We start from the raw sequence: 11,680 nt of genomic DNA, 5'->3' as shown, positions 1-11,680 counted from the left end.
TTTTATGCCTCCATCTACCTATATGTGATATCCTCTCACCATTTTAATTTTCTCTCTCTCTGTGATTTCAAGATATTGTATATCAGTTTGCACTCACTAGGCACTTAACCTTCTTATTTCATTTTCTTTCTGTATCATGCTCTCCAGTACAATTGCACATAATTCACTTTCTTTTATCAGTTTTGTATTAGTCACTGTGGCCTGATCTAGGTCCTGGCTGCATTAAGGAAATTTGCATCCATATAACAATATCGCTGTAGTTATTACACTAGTGTAAACCTTTAATGCATATAGCCTGTGTCATGGTGAAGCAGGGCTTTCAGTGCTGCAGTTTAATCCAGTCACATAATTAATTTCCTTAATACAGACAGGGCCTCTCATTAGCCTCCCCCTCTCAGCCTTTCCCTCCTGCTATTCCAGCACCAGCTATGCTCTCCATTTATTAGCAAGAGCAGGAGCTTGTGGAGACAATGAAATTGAATTTTTAAGATACTGGTGATTTAATCAATCACATTTGATGCCAAAAAAAGTGTTACCATTGACTTCAGTGAAATTGGACTAAACCGTTGCTGGATGCTTCTAAAAACCTAACTTTTTAACATAACATCATTTTTAATATAATGGCTCCTAGACCTATTGAGAGCAGGATTATACAAAATGGTGATAAAATACAGATGGCTCATCTGATATTGGCATCCGTATTAGCAACACCAATGACATGAAATGACGGTGGACTTGTGGAGCGCAAGCGTGAATGCAGCTTATCCTCTGACACTGCCACAGTAGGGAGTCTTTCTGTGCTTTGAAGAACTGGCACGTTATCTTGTGATATACAAACTCAAAATACCATATAGGTACTACAGTTGACCCTGGTCTTGAAAAAATGCATAATCTATTACTCGTGCATGCAGAGCAAGGCCTCAGGTAAGTGTATATCAATACTGCTGAAGGAGAGAAGTATTTCTTAAAAATTAAATTATTGAATTTATATTAAACACTTATTTTTAAATAAAAAGTTCTATAAAATATTCTGGAAAAGTAGATCTTCCAATCTTTTAACTGCATCTAAAGCATCATATATTTTGTCTATGTATTTTGAACTGACATTACTATGCCTGAAAGCATGGATGGAAAATGAAGGCTATTACAGCCTCTACAGCTAGAAAGACAAGAAACTATATTTTCAAATATGCTTTTTAATTTTGAATATTCTAGGGTCTGGTGGCCATTTCAGATTAAAGAGTATTTTATCTGCTTCCAAAGAAACAGATAATGGTGATTGTCAGTAGCAAGACCAGACCAATAGTCCATCTAGTTCAATGGACTATTTTCCGTGTTGACAATGTTCTAAAGTTCTTTTGCAAAAGAAGTTCAGCTTTAGCTTGAGGTGAATTAGACAGTATTTCTGCCAGCGCCTAAGAGAGTCTTCTGAAACAAAAGCATCCAGAGGACAAGCTGTGATTTATTTTTCTGCAGGAAATTATGGTGAATCTGAGCCTACTTGTTACTGTTGGCTAAATTCCCATCTAAAACTTGAAACAACAAGATTTGTCAAAGCAGATAGGGGACAACAGTGGTGCATACAACAGGTATGTAGGCAACTCACATGCTGAAAACATGTGAACATGATCAGAGAAATATTACTTGAAAGTAGGCATATCAACTATGGCAGTTGGCAGAGAGAAGTGAGGGGGTATGTAATTAATGGGAACAAGAGTTCAGTTGATAGTTACAGGTCTATGCCAGACATCAGGATGGAGGGGGATTAAGTTCGGTTTTCCTTAATTATTAATTGGGGAGTTTCTTAGCTGATTTACTTAAATATCTTTACATTCATTTACCTGCTTACACCCATACCACGCTCATAAATCAAAGGGTTTTTTGCCCCCTCAGTTTAATCTTCAGGAAGCATTAATCAGACAGCGTTGCAGTAGAAACATCTCTTCTCATATAGTTTCTGAGACTTGCCCACAGTGATGTTTGAATGACAAGTAGAAATGAAAAAAATCATTAAGCTGGAAGTAGCGTGGGACATTCAATTAGGTTGTTATTATTAAACATGTATATTACAGTAGCGTCCAGAAGCCCCAGCTAGCAGAAGGACATCATAATATCAGGTACTGGATGAAAACATGCCATCTGGCCTCAGAGAGTTTACAGTCTACAAATTGATTATCTTCAGTAAATATACTGTGCTATTGCACATTTGCTGTGTTTCCTGAAATGAATAATAAAGGCAAAATAGTTACTAAACCACTATATCTACATGCCTGGGTTCCTATAAAACGAGTGAGGGAAAGAGTGCTTTCTTTTCACTCGTCTTCACAAAGGTTGGAGTCATCTTTCTGATCTCATAAAGTGTCTCTCCAACAAACTTCAAAAAACCTGTATTTTTACATAGTGTAACTTGATACCTGTGATAGGAATTTGAAGTCCTTGATTTAAATAATTATTGAAACTGAAAAAATAATAATTGTATTAGTTGGCCAAAATAGTTAAAGTGCAGGGCTTTGTTGGAAGTAGACAAGGTCATAAGGGAGGGCAAACTGCAAAATGCATTTTCAAAATTTTAATGACAACTGTGGTCAGTCAAGCATAAAAATATAGGCTCTCCTTCCTATACAAAGCACAGCTAAAGCACATATTTCCAAGTTGAAAACTATGCCACAGGTCTATGACCTTGTCAGGTCTCATAAGCCCAAGTGAATCGGGCACAGGGAATGTGTGAATCGGGGAGCTCTGAGGGAGCTAAAATATTTAGAGGGAAGAGAGCCATCTACTGCATTTCAGGTCTTCCTCCTGGGTCAGTACTAAACTCATGCCCTGCTGAGGTGTTAACAGCCGCTGTGCTGCTACCTGGAGACGCTACGCTGTAGTTTGCTGTAAAACCGAGACTTGGTCAGCCTGTCATGAGACTTTGTGCAATAATTAAAAAGTTAACGTCATCGTCTAGGCAAAAGTCCAAAGCAGTCTTAGATACATAATAGAGTTACCACACTTTAATGTGTTACCTACCATACATCAGCCAAGCTACAGTAATAGACTGAGTGTGCGTTCCTGCTCTACGCCAAACCTGAGCTGAACCATCTTAGTGTGAACGTCAGTGCTCAGCTCATGGATGCTAACTCCTTAAATCATGTCGAGGAGTTCTTGGTGATCACAGTCTGCCAATTAAAACACATCTTGTAGTCTTTCTAATGTATTTTTCAATATCCCTTCCTCAAACCAGTGCCACATGTCATCACAGAAGTGACTGCATTTCAGTGCTGGATGTTCCCTGAATACAAAGACTCCCAGATTTATAGAAAAGTAAAGACGGTCTCCTCAGGTCCCTTACAGAAAGCCAGGCCTCCTGCACTCAGTCTGGGTCAATGGATGTTTGTCTAGTGCGTATCACTCCCCAGAGACAGGGGTGCCACGGTTTCTCCAGTTAGCACATTTCAGTATTTCACCACAGAGACGGACAGAAAGGCAGACAGAGTGACAGCAACTTAAACCTTACTTGTTGACCAAGCCAACCGTTTCCTTCACGTCCTGGCTCCCCACACCATGTAGGGGTTAGTGCGGCCAGGGGCAGCCACCAGCCCATGCCTCCTCGTGCCGGCAGGGGTTTCACGAGGCCACATCCTTCCTCAGCGTAGCTCCGTGGCCTTCGCCGAGGCCGAGTGGACTAATGCGTACCTGACTCTAATGTATGTTTTACTGTGGCATGGGATCCTGGAAGATAATAGAAGTTTCAGGAAACTTACTGCTATTTGTTATATAACCTGCTAAAAAAGAGACTTAGAGGAATTGTGCTCAGCCTTAATTACAGCAACACAGCCATAATACTGTGATCGGCGAGAGCCAGATTCAATAAAACCTCCATCCGGCTCCTACACAGAGACCTACATGGACCTGATTCTTTTCCTGGGCTCCCAGCCCAGAAATTAGATGAAGTTTTTATTTAATCTCTTCCGCGTCAACTTTCTCCGTAAATACCCCGCACCCGGGGTCTGAGGCACGGAGAGCGCGAGGGCGGGAGCGCAGCACGGCGCCTTCCCGGCCGCGCCACCGACTGCCGCCGCCTTCTCCCTCCCGCCCGGCCCGGCCGCGGCTCCGCGGGCCTGCGCGCCGCACACCCCCGCCGCACACCCCCAGCGCGGCGGCGGGCAGCCGGGGAGCGGGCGGGAGGCGGGACGGGAGGCGGTTCCCGCCGGCCCCGCCTGGCCCGGCCCCGCCGCGCGGCGCTCGCAGCTCCAGAAGAGGCGCCGGGCGCTGCGGGAGCCGCAGGATTACGGCGCGCTGCTGCCCGCGAAGGGCTCCGCCGGCGGCGCGGCCGGGCCCGCGGCAGGTGGGTGGCTGCGAGGCCGGAGGAGGTCGGCGTGGGGGCGGCCGGGCCGGGCTGGGCTGGGCTGGGCTGGGCGAGCGGCCGGGCGAGGGGATGGCGGCGGTGGCGGCGGCTCGGGGTGGGCAACTTGGCAAAACAAAGTTGGGCTCCGGGGGCGGCGGGGGGCTGGCGGGGCGGCCGACCTCCGCGGCCCCTTCGCTGCCGCGGCGTTTGCGGGGAAGCGTCTCCGAGCCGCCGGAGCACGTGCCGCCCTCCGCCGCTAGCGACGCTCAACAGCGGCTTGGTTCGAGCCTTGCTGCGGGCTCGGCGGCGGCCCGGGCGCGCTGCGGAGGGGCAGCGGCGGCCGGGGAGCGCTCAGGGCGCGAGGGCGAAGTTGGAACGCGGCGGCACCCTGGGGGGGGGAGGGGCGGCGGGGGCGTCGCGCGGCGACCGTTAAACGGACGGCGGGCGGCGACCGTTAAACGGACGGCGGGCGGGCGTCGCGCGGCGACCGTTAAACGGACGGCGGGGGCGAAGCGGGGCTGAGCCGGTGGCGCCGCGCGGGGGGCTGCGACCCTGCGGCCGCTGAGGAAACGCGGCTTTGGCTGCGGATCGTAACGCGCGTTAACCAGCGGATCCGGTGACGCACGATGCACGCTGTTCGTAGGTTTTATTCTAAAATACCTTGGAGAAGGGTCTGTGTCTTATTTCGAAGAAATGGCGGGGGTTAGTTTGCTGCCTTGTCTTGCTAAGTGTATTTGCAGTCAAGTTTTTTTTTTTTTTTTAAATCTTTCTGGCAAGGTGCAATACCGGCACTTTGTACGTTCTTCTACAGCCCTAGTGGCACAACCTACTGCTGCTGTTTAGCTTACTGATTTCTGCTAATTCAGTAAGCAAGCTACACTGCATTTCTGCACCTATTGCAGAGGGCTGTTGCAAGTCTTTTAATTGTATTAAACATTTTCTTCATTTGTAAACATCTCATAAAATTTCCTTCCTTTCCAAACCCTTCTGTAAGGGCTAGAAAAGTGTTCTGGTGAATAGGTGATTTAGGACCAAACCAGCTGCCTTCTGTGCTGCCTCCCGCTGACTTGGTGCTGTAGCTCCTGCTTTTGAAAATGGTTACCCGAGTCACCTGTGAGCGTTTTGTCTGAGACCTCCAAACACTGCAGCTTTGCAAACGGACTGATATTTGCTTGATATTACTCAGCAAATTAGCATTATGCATAAAAGCAATGGATTGCTGAAAATATGAATGTTTGTATGCCTTTTTTTTCCAAAAATTGCTTCAAGTTCATTTTTGTGTGTGACTCTGGAGTTACTCAAGTTGTAAGGCTATACTTCTCTATTTTTAATGATGTGCTATTAATCCTCTAAAATTCAAGAACCTGAGTATATGAGCTTTTTATTCCATCTTTGATGTTGCGGGGAATGCTAATGTGCTGATTAACAACAACAAATCTCCAGTGAAAAGTTTTTTTTTTTTTTTTTTTATTTGGCTTTTGTGTTTTAACCTCCTGAATACTGGTTTTGTTTTTTCTGTACACCATTCAGGGCATGTGTATATATTTTTTTAATGTACAAAATGCTTTGAATATACTGTTCTCCAAACAACTTTAATTTGCATTCTTGCCTAATTTTATACTCAAAATCTTTTAGAACCTGATACTAGTTTAAAAAAAAATCATTCTTTAGGTTATCTAATTCCTTACTAATTCAATTTTGAACAAATATGGATTTTCGTCCTGAAGTAAAGTTGCTCCTTGATTTCTGTTGGCTTCTGACAAAAGCAGGATCTTTCCATCACAAATGGAAAAAGATTGAGTTGTACACTAAGTTTTGGTAATGCCATACTAGAATTCTAATCAACAGTAACATAGCTAAATACCGAATAGGTGATTAGATCTAGTCTCTTCCTCTTACCTGGTAGTTCTCTACAATATCTCTCTAGATTTTGCTTACTCTATTCTGCTTTGGTGTTCATTCTGTAACTACAGTGATTTGCCTTGTTTTTTTGGAATTTGTCATTCATATTTTACTGGATTTGAACTACTGGTGCCCTTGTTGCCATTAAATATAGTGCCAGGCTTCGTTAACCTAAATCTGAACACCATTTTTTCATATGCGTCTGAGAGGGATCAGTCCACTTCTGATGTGAAATGATCCAGCAGTGTACTTGGGTGCAAACTGGTTAGCCATGATTGTTTCTGCTAATGATACTGAGGACAGCTAAAATCAATATGCTATGATATTTTTTTCTTGGTCAAAGCGATTATTTTACATGACATGAAATAGTAACTTACGTTGTATCAGTGCCCCAAAAGTACAAGACCTTTTGAAGGACAAGCAGACTACTGACCGCTACAATTTTCAAGAGTAACTCAACCTATAGCTTGAGCTGCATGCTAAATTCAAGAGTGATACACTTCCCATTTTTTTAGAAAAAAATGTTATGGGAATTTGCAAACAAAACTCAAGTTAATGATGGAAAAGCTGAACTAACTTTAACGTATACATGGTATTCCTACTATATGTAGAATTATTCCTGGAAGGCTGTTTATTATGCAAGAGACTTTTTATAATAAATCAGCAAATGAACTTGAGAAAGCATTTTAGGAGAAATTGTGTAATAAATGTGTATAACTCTTACTTCAAATGTTACTGACTTGAATATACTCACAATATATGACTGCAGTTTAAAGATATGTTGCTGTCCTTTAATTGTGCTCAGCTGTGTGTGTGTTGTTTTTGTATCCTGCTGTTCAGTAAGTTCACTTGCTCACCAGGTCACCTACAGGCTTTATAGTATTTTTACATCTCATTATCAGTTTTACCGTTGGCTTATGCTGGGGGTGAACTACAGGATTTCTTAGCTGAAAGTGTGGATCTTTTCTGCTCATGCTAAAGAAATGGGAGGTGTAACTCACTATCCATTGACTTACATTTAGTCAGAGCTGAGGATCTGGAAGATAATACTGGCATTGCTACAGGATTTGCCAAAATCTGTCTTGTACTGTAATGAACAGTACACCAGGTAGGGGCTGCATAATTCATCTGTAACTTGGTACCTCTTATGTTAAGGAAATTAATATGAGATCATAACTTCAAATATCTTTAGAAAATTCAGCACTATTATTTAACTTATCCTTTAGTGGAATTTATGCATCATCTGACTTAAACTGGTAATATGAGACTTTCTGGGCTCATGCTTGTTGTTGCAATGTGAAAGAGTGGAGGAAGTCATTGGTGGAAAACTTAAGACTTATCCTAGACCGGTACAGTGCTACTCTGAAATGGATTCTTCAGCTGCCTCTTGTTGTTGTGTGAAGTAATAAAATAATGAGAGTGTAGCTGGGGTTTGGAGCATGCCGTGGGGCTCTGGATAGCTCTGGCCCTACACATAACTTTCTATAGCTTTGGCAGTCTGATGCCTGGGCTTTAGTTAAGGTCTCTCACAGAAGTATACACATGTATCCCAGTTGACCATACACTTTGCAAATCCCTCAGCTGGAGATTTCTGGACATGAAAGTTCTGGATCTACCAAAGCAACTTGGTAGCTGGTCTTTTTAGTGTCAAGCTTAAATATGTATTTTTAATTTGGGTCTGAGAAAAGATTAATTAAAATACATCTCATAACATGTATAATGCTGGCTTTATTTGAAAGAGCCATCTTTGAGCGTTTCTTGGAAGGACTTCTCAGGTTGTAGGCTGACACTGTGCTCACTGTCTCTAAGGAAATTGAAAACATATAGGAACCACCTTTTCACAGTGGCACTTCGGAAGACTTCTACAGCCTTTACTTAAAACTCAGGCCTCTTGGATTAAAAAAAAAAAAAGAAAAAAAAAAAGAGGGGAATGATTACAGAACAGATGAAAGGGGGGTGATGGAGTATTCTGAATATGCTTTAATTTCTTCTTTGGCATTCAGAAAGGAAGATCTAGTTTTCTACTATTAAAATTTCAGTATTTTAATGTATTAAAGTATTTTTATTCCTTAAAATCAATAAGATATTTTCTTCTTGTACTCATATTTCTCCAAACTATCAAAGTAGCAGTCATTTGAAAAATGAATCTGTTGGTCAATGTAATGAATAATAAACTGGTAAAATTGCTGCATATCCACCTGAATGAAACAGTAGCTGTAACTACTGAAGTTGTGTTCAGCAATGAACCAAAATATGTCTGAAGCTTGTTTGTGCTCTCCTGGAGAAATTTATCTTGTGAGAATGGACAGTATTTGAAGAAGCTAGTACATGTATATTAATGCATTGAGAATCCTGAGCGCAAACAACAGGAAACTACTTTCCGTCTAGGTCTTGTAATGTTCGACTGTAGAGCATGAAGTTACTAGAATAAGTATTGCAGAGCTACTGGCTTGGTGAACCCCCAGGAAACGAGATGTGGCAACGTGTGAGCAAGCATTTCAGACGATAGGAAACAAAAATAGAGGTGGCTAGGCTTGCCTGGAAAGTACTTATTGATTGGTTGTTTATTGGATGCTGCCTCCCTGCCCCCCCCCCCCCCCCAAAAAAAAAAAAATCAGGATTTTTGTAATGCTGCATTCTTCTGGGCTGCCTAGGTTCAAGGTCCATTGTGGCCAGATGTATTCCTTCTCCCTTTCTGAAGGATCACAGTGATCTGGAATGAATATAGGTAGTCTGGTGGTGCTGAGGTTATGTTTGACTATTTTGGCTAAAAGCTGACAATTCTTTTTCCCTCTCTGCCTACTCCTGCAGCTTTCATATGAAAGTCTCTCTTCTGCATCCATTGCTTAATGCTGCTTGCTATTCCTGTCTCTAATCTTTTCCCCTGCCTCTTAGCATGTTCCTACAAAAACCCATCTATGGCCCTACAAATAGAACATCTCAAAGCTGCCTGGTGTCCCTACTATTCTTCTCCAGAACAAAAAAATTACATTGTTCAACACTAGATTTGCAAATATTTATCTGTGTGGAGATATTAATGAGTTTAAGCACACATGTAACATTGGACAATTACTTTTTTCATACACTGATGCCATAAGGTTAGCTAACAATGTATACTTCACACTAAGATTCCATTATAGGTAATGCTACACAGTAATTCCGGTCTAAAAGAATGTTGGTCATACCATATGTACTATTACAGAAAGCTGTACTGCTATTTTGCCACATTGTATCATAGTGTATTTATTTTAATTAGTTTGCTCTGAGGTAGGTACAGTGCAATTGGTTGGGCTTCTTTAAATATTGGAAATAGGCAAATTGTTGCCATAGAGTCTAATTCCAGACAGACATTTATATTGATATCTGTTGTTATGAAGTGTGCCTTGTAAATTTAGCACTTGGCTGAATTGTTACTTTTCTTAAGTTATTGTATCACCTTTTTTGTGTGCCTGATGGTTTTATTTTAGCTAAACCCAAAAACACTGCGCCCCCCAAAAAAAAAAATCCTGCACACTGAGAGTGATGCTTAAGTGGCACAGGACTATGTAAATAGGCAGGTGAAGTAACATTGCAAAGATACAGTTAGTCAGTCTTCCTCTTTTCTTTACAGGATGCCTCCTTCTGGTGAATTTTTTGTGATGTGTAGGCAGAGGGTGGGAATGGCAACCTCTTTAATATGGTGCATATTCTTTAAATTTGTTAAGTGCAGTTTGGGGGGGTGGAAATATGTTTTATGATGGCAAGGAGTTAATGAGTATGAAGGAGCTTATAAACTTTGTGCAAGTGAAATCTGAGCACCATGGCAATGCCACTAACTTTCCTTTCTTATCCCAGAAGGTCAGTGCACTGCCTGATGCATCACAATTGGGCAGTGAAGAGTGAAGCAAGACTCCTATGCTCTAGCTACATAGCAAGGTCTGTGTACGTCATTGAGGGCTTTCTGCCTTTCTACTGTAGCTTATTTTCAGCAAAAATACAAAATGCTTAAACTGTTTCAAATTAGTTCTCTTAGTGTATCTTCAAAGAAATAAAAAATATGCTTCATTTAGTTTTCTAAAAAGTCACTTGATGTAGCTTAATGTCAGGGAAGCTGTGGAATCAAGACCCCATCTGTTTGAGTTAGGCCTTCTGGCAGTAGCACATAAAGCATCGGAGGTCTCAGATATAGCTAGGTTTCATATCTATTGTTATATACCTATCCTTATACACTGTTTCTGTCTTTTATAGTTAAGGAAAGACGTGCTTCTAAGTTCAATTATAATGGGGAAGAGAGAAATCTTGATTTTTACTGTAGCTCAACAGTTTGAGTTTTATTGAGAATGTATAGTTATCAAGTTCAAATTCAGACTTGCCTAGATTAATCCAATATTTGCTATTTCCATCTTAATCCAAGCCATGGTGAGCCACGCTGCATTAATTGTTTTAAAAACAGCTCTTCCCCTTATTCCTGTTTTTTGTATGCTAACTCCTAACTAACTAAAAAAGATCACATTATTTCTGTAATGCAACTGAAATCATGGTGCCATGTTTGTAATTTGGGGAACAGGTTTCAGTTTGATAGACCTTGACAATTCAGAAGAGTATTATAGCTCAACATATTTAGGTCTTTTTATGAGACTTACAATCTAATAAATCACAGCTGTTTGTAGCCATAGATCTCTCTTTAGAGTAAATTGGTGGGGGAAATCAACTAGTTCTCCACAATGTGACTTAATGTAAAGCATGGCCAGTGTCCCCTTCACTCGCACTGAGGTCAGAACAATCATTTTCAGTGTATTGCACTGCTTGACTACATAAGGAGGAATCCAGTCTAATCCAATCTGAAGCAGGTCAGTAAATGATAAATTTTGTTTAGCTTACAAGCATACTGATTTTTCACAGTTCATTTACAGAAAAATCATGCATCTCTGGATTTGAAAACACCCCACTTGTTGAAATCAACTGTCATGGAATTCAAGGTAAAACATATAAGAAGAAAAATCCTTTTTTAATGGTGTATTATTGTGGAGTTATTTTCCATGGAGAAATTGGGAAATCAAACTAATGACTAACACAGAAGCCATAATTTACCTTTCTAACTATAACCAAGTGTTCTATTTTCATCCTGTTTTCCTAAGGAAGTAAGGTTTATGCAGTCACTTTAGATGTGTCTTGCCTACCTGTCCATCTGTCTTGTTAATCTCTTTCAACTAGGTGGGTCAAAGATAGTCTGTTTCTACAACTCTCTGAAAACAGGGTCTTTGACTGCAATCTGCCTGCTTACTGGTATCTCACTGAAGAGAAAAAACTTCAGCTTATTAGATGCTAGATAGCCCACCAGCAGGATCTAGAGTTGTGGAAATAAGGCTTTCCTGGGAACAGGACAGCTAGTGGTAGTGCCACTACATAGTAGGGCAGGGGAAGTAACCCTTATTGGGCCTGATCTTGTATATGCAGATGCAGGGG

General features: G+C 41.7%; 1 protein-coding gene across 1 annotated transcript in view; it reads left to right on the top strand.

Annotated features, from left to right (window-relative positions):
• The first annotated feature begins 4,207 nt into the window (after nucleotides 1-4,207).
• LOC112989542 (contactin-3-like) overlaps nucleotides 4,208-11,680 on the top strand; it is a 118,530-nt gene continuing 111,057 nt past the window's right edge. The window contains exon 1 of the mRNA XM_064519214.1: nucleotides 4,208-4,333. The gene's annotated coding sequence lies outside the window, so the exon portion shown is untranslated. The remainder of the gene's footprint in view (nucleotides 4,334-11,680) is intronic.

Source organism: Dromaius novaehollandiae, chromosome 12 (genome assembly GCF_036370855.1).
Source record: "Dromaius novaehollandiae isolate bDroNov1 chromosome 12, bDroNov1.hap1, whole genome shotgun sequence".
Lineage (NCBI taxonomy): Eukaryota > Metazoa > Chordata > Aves > Casuariiformes > Dromaiidae > Dromaius > Dromaius novaehollandiae.
This window is presented reverse-complemented; position numbering and strand designations above follow the sequence as displayed.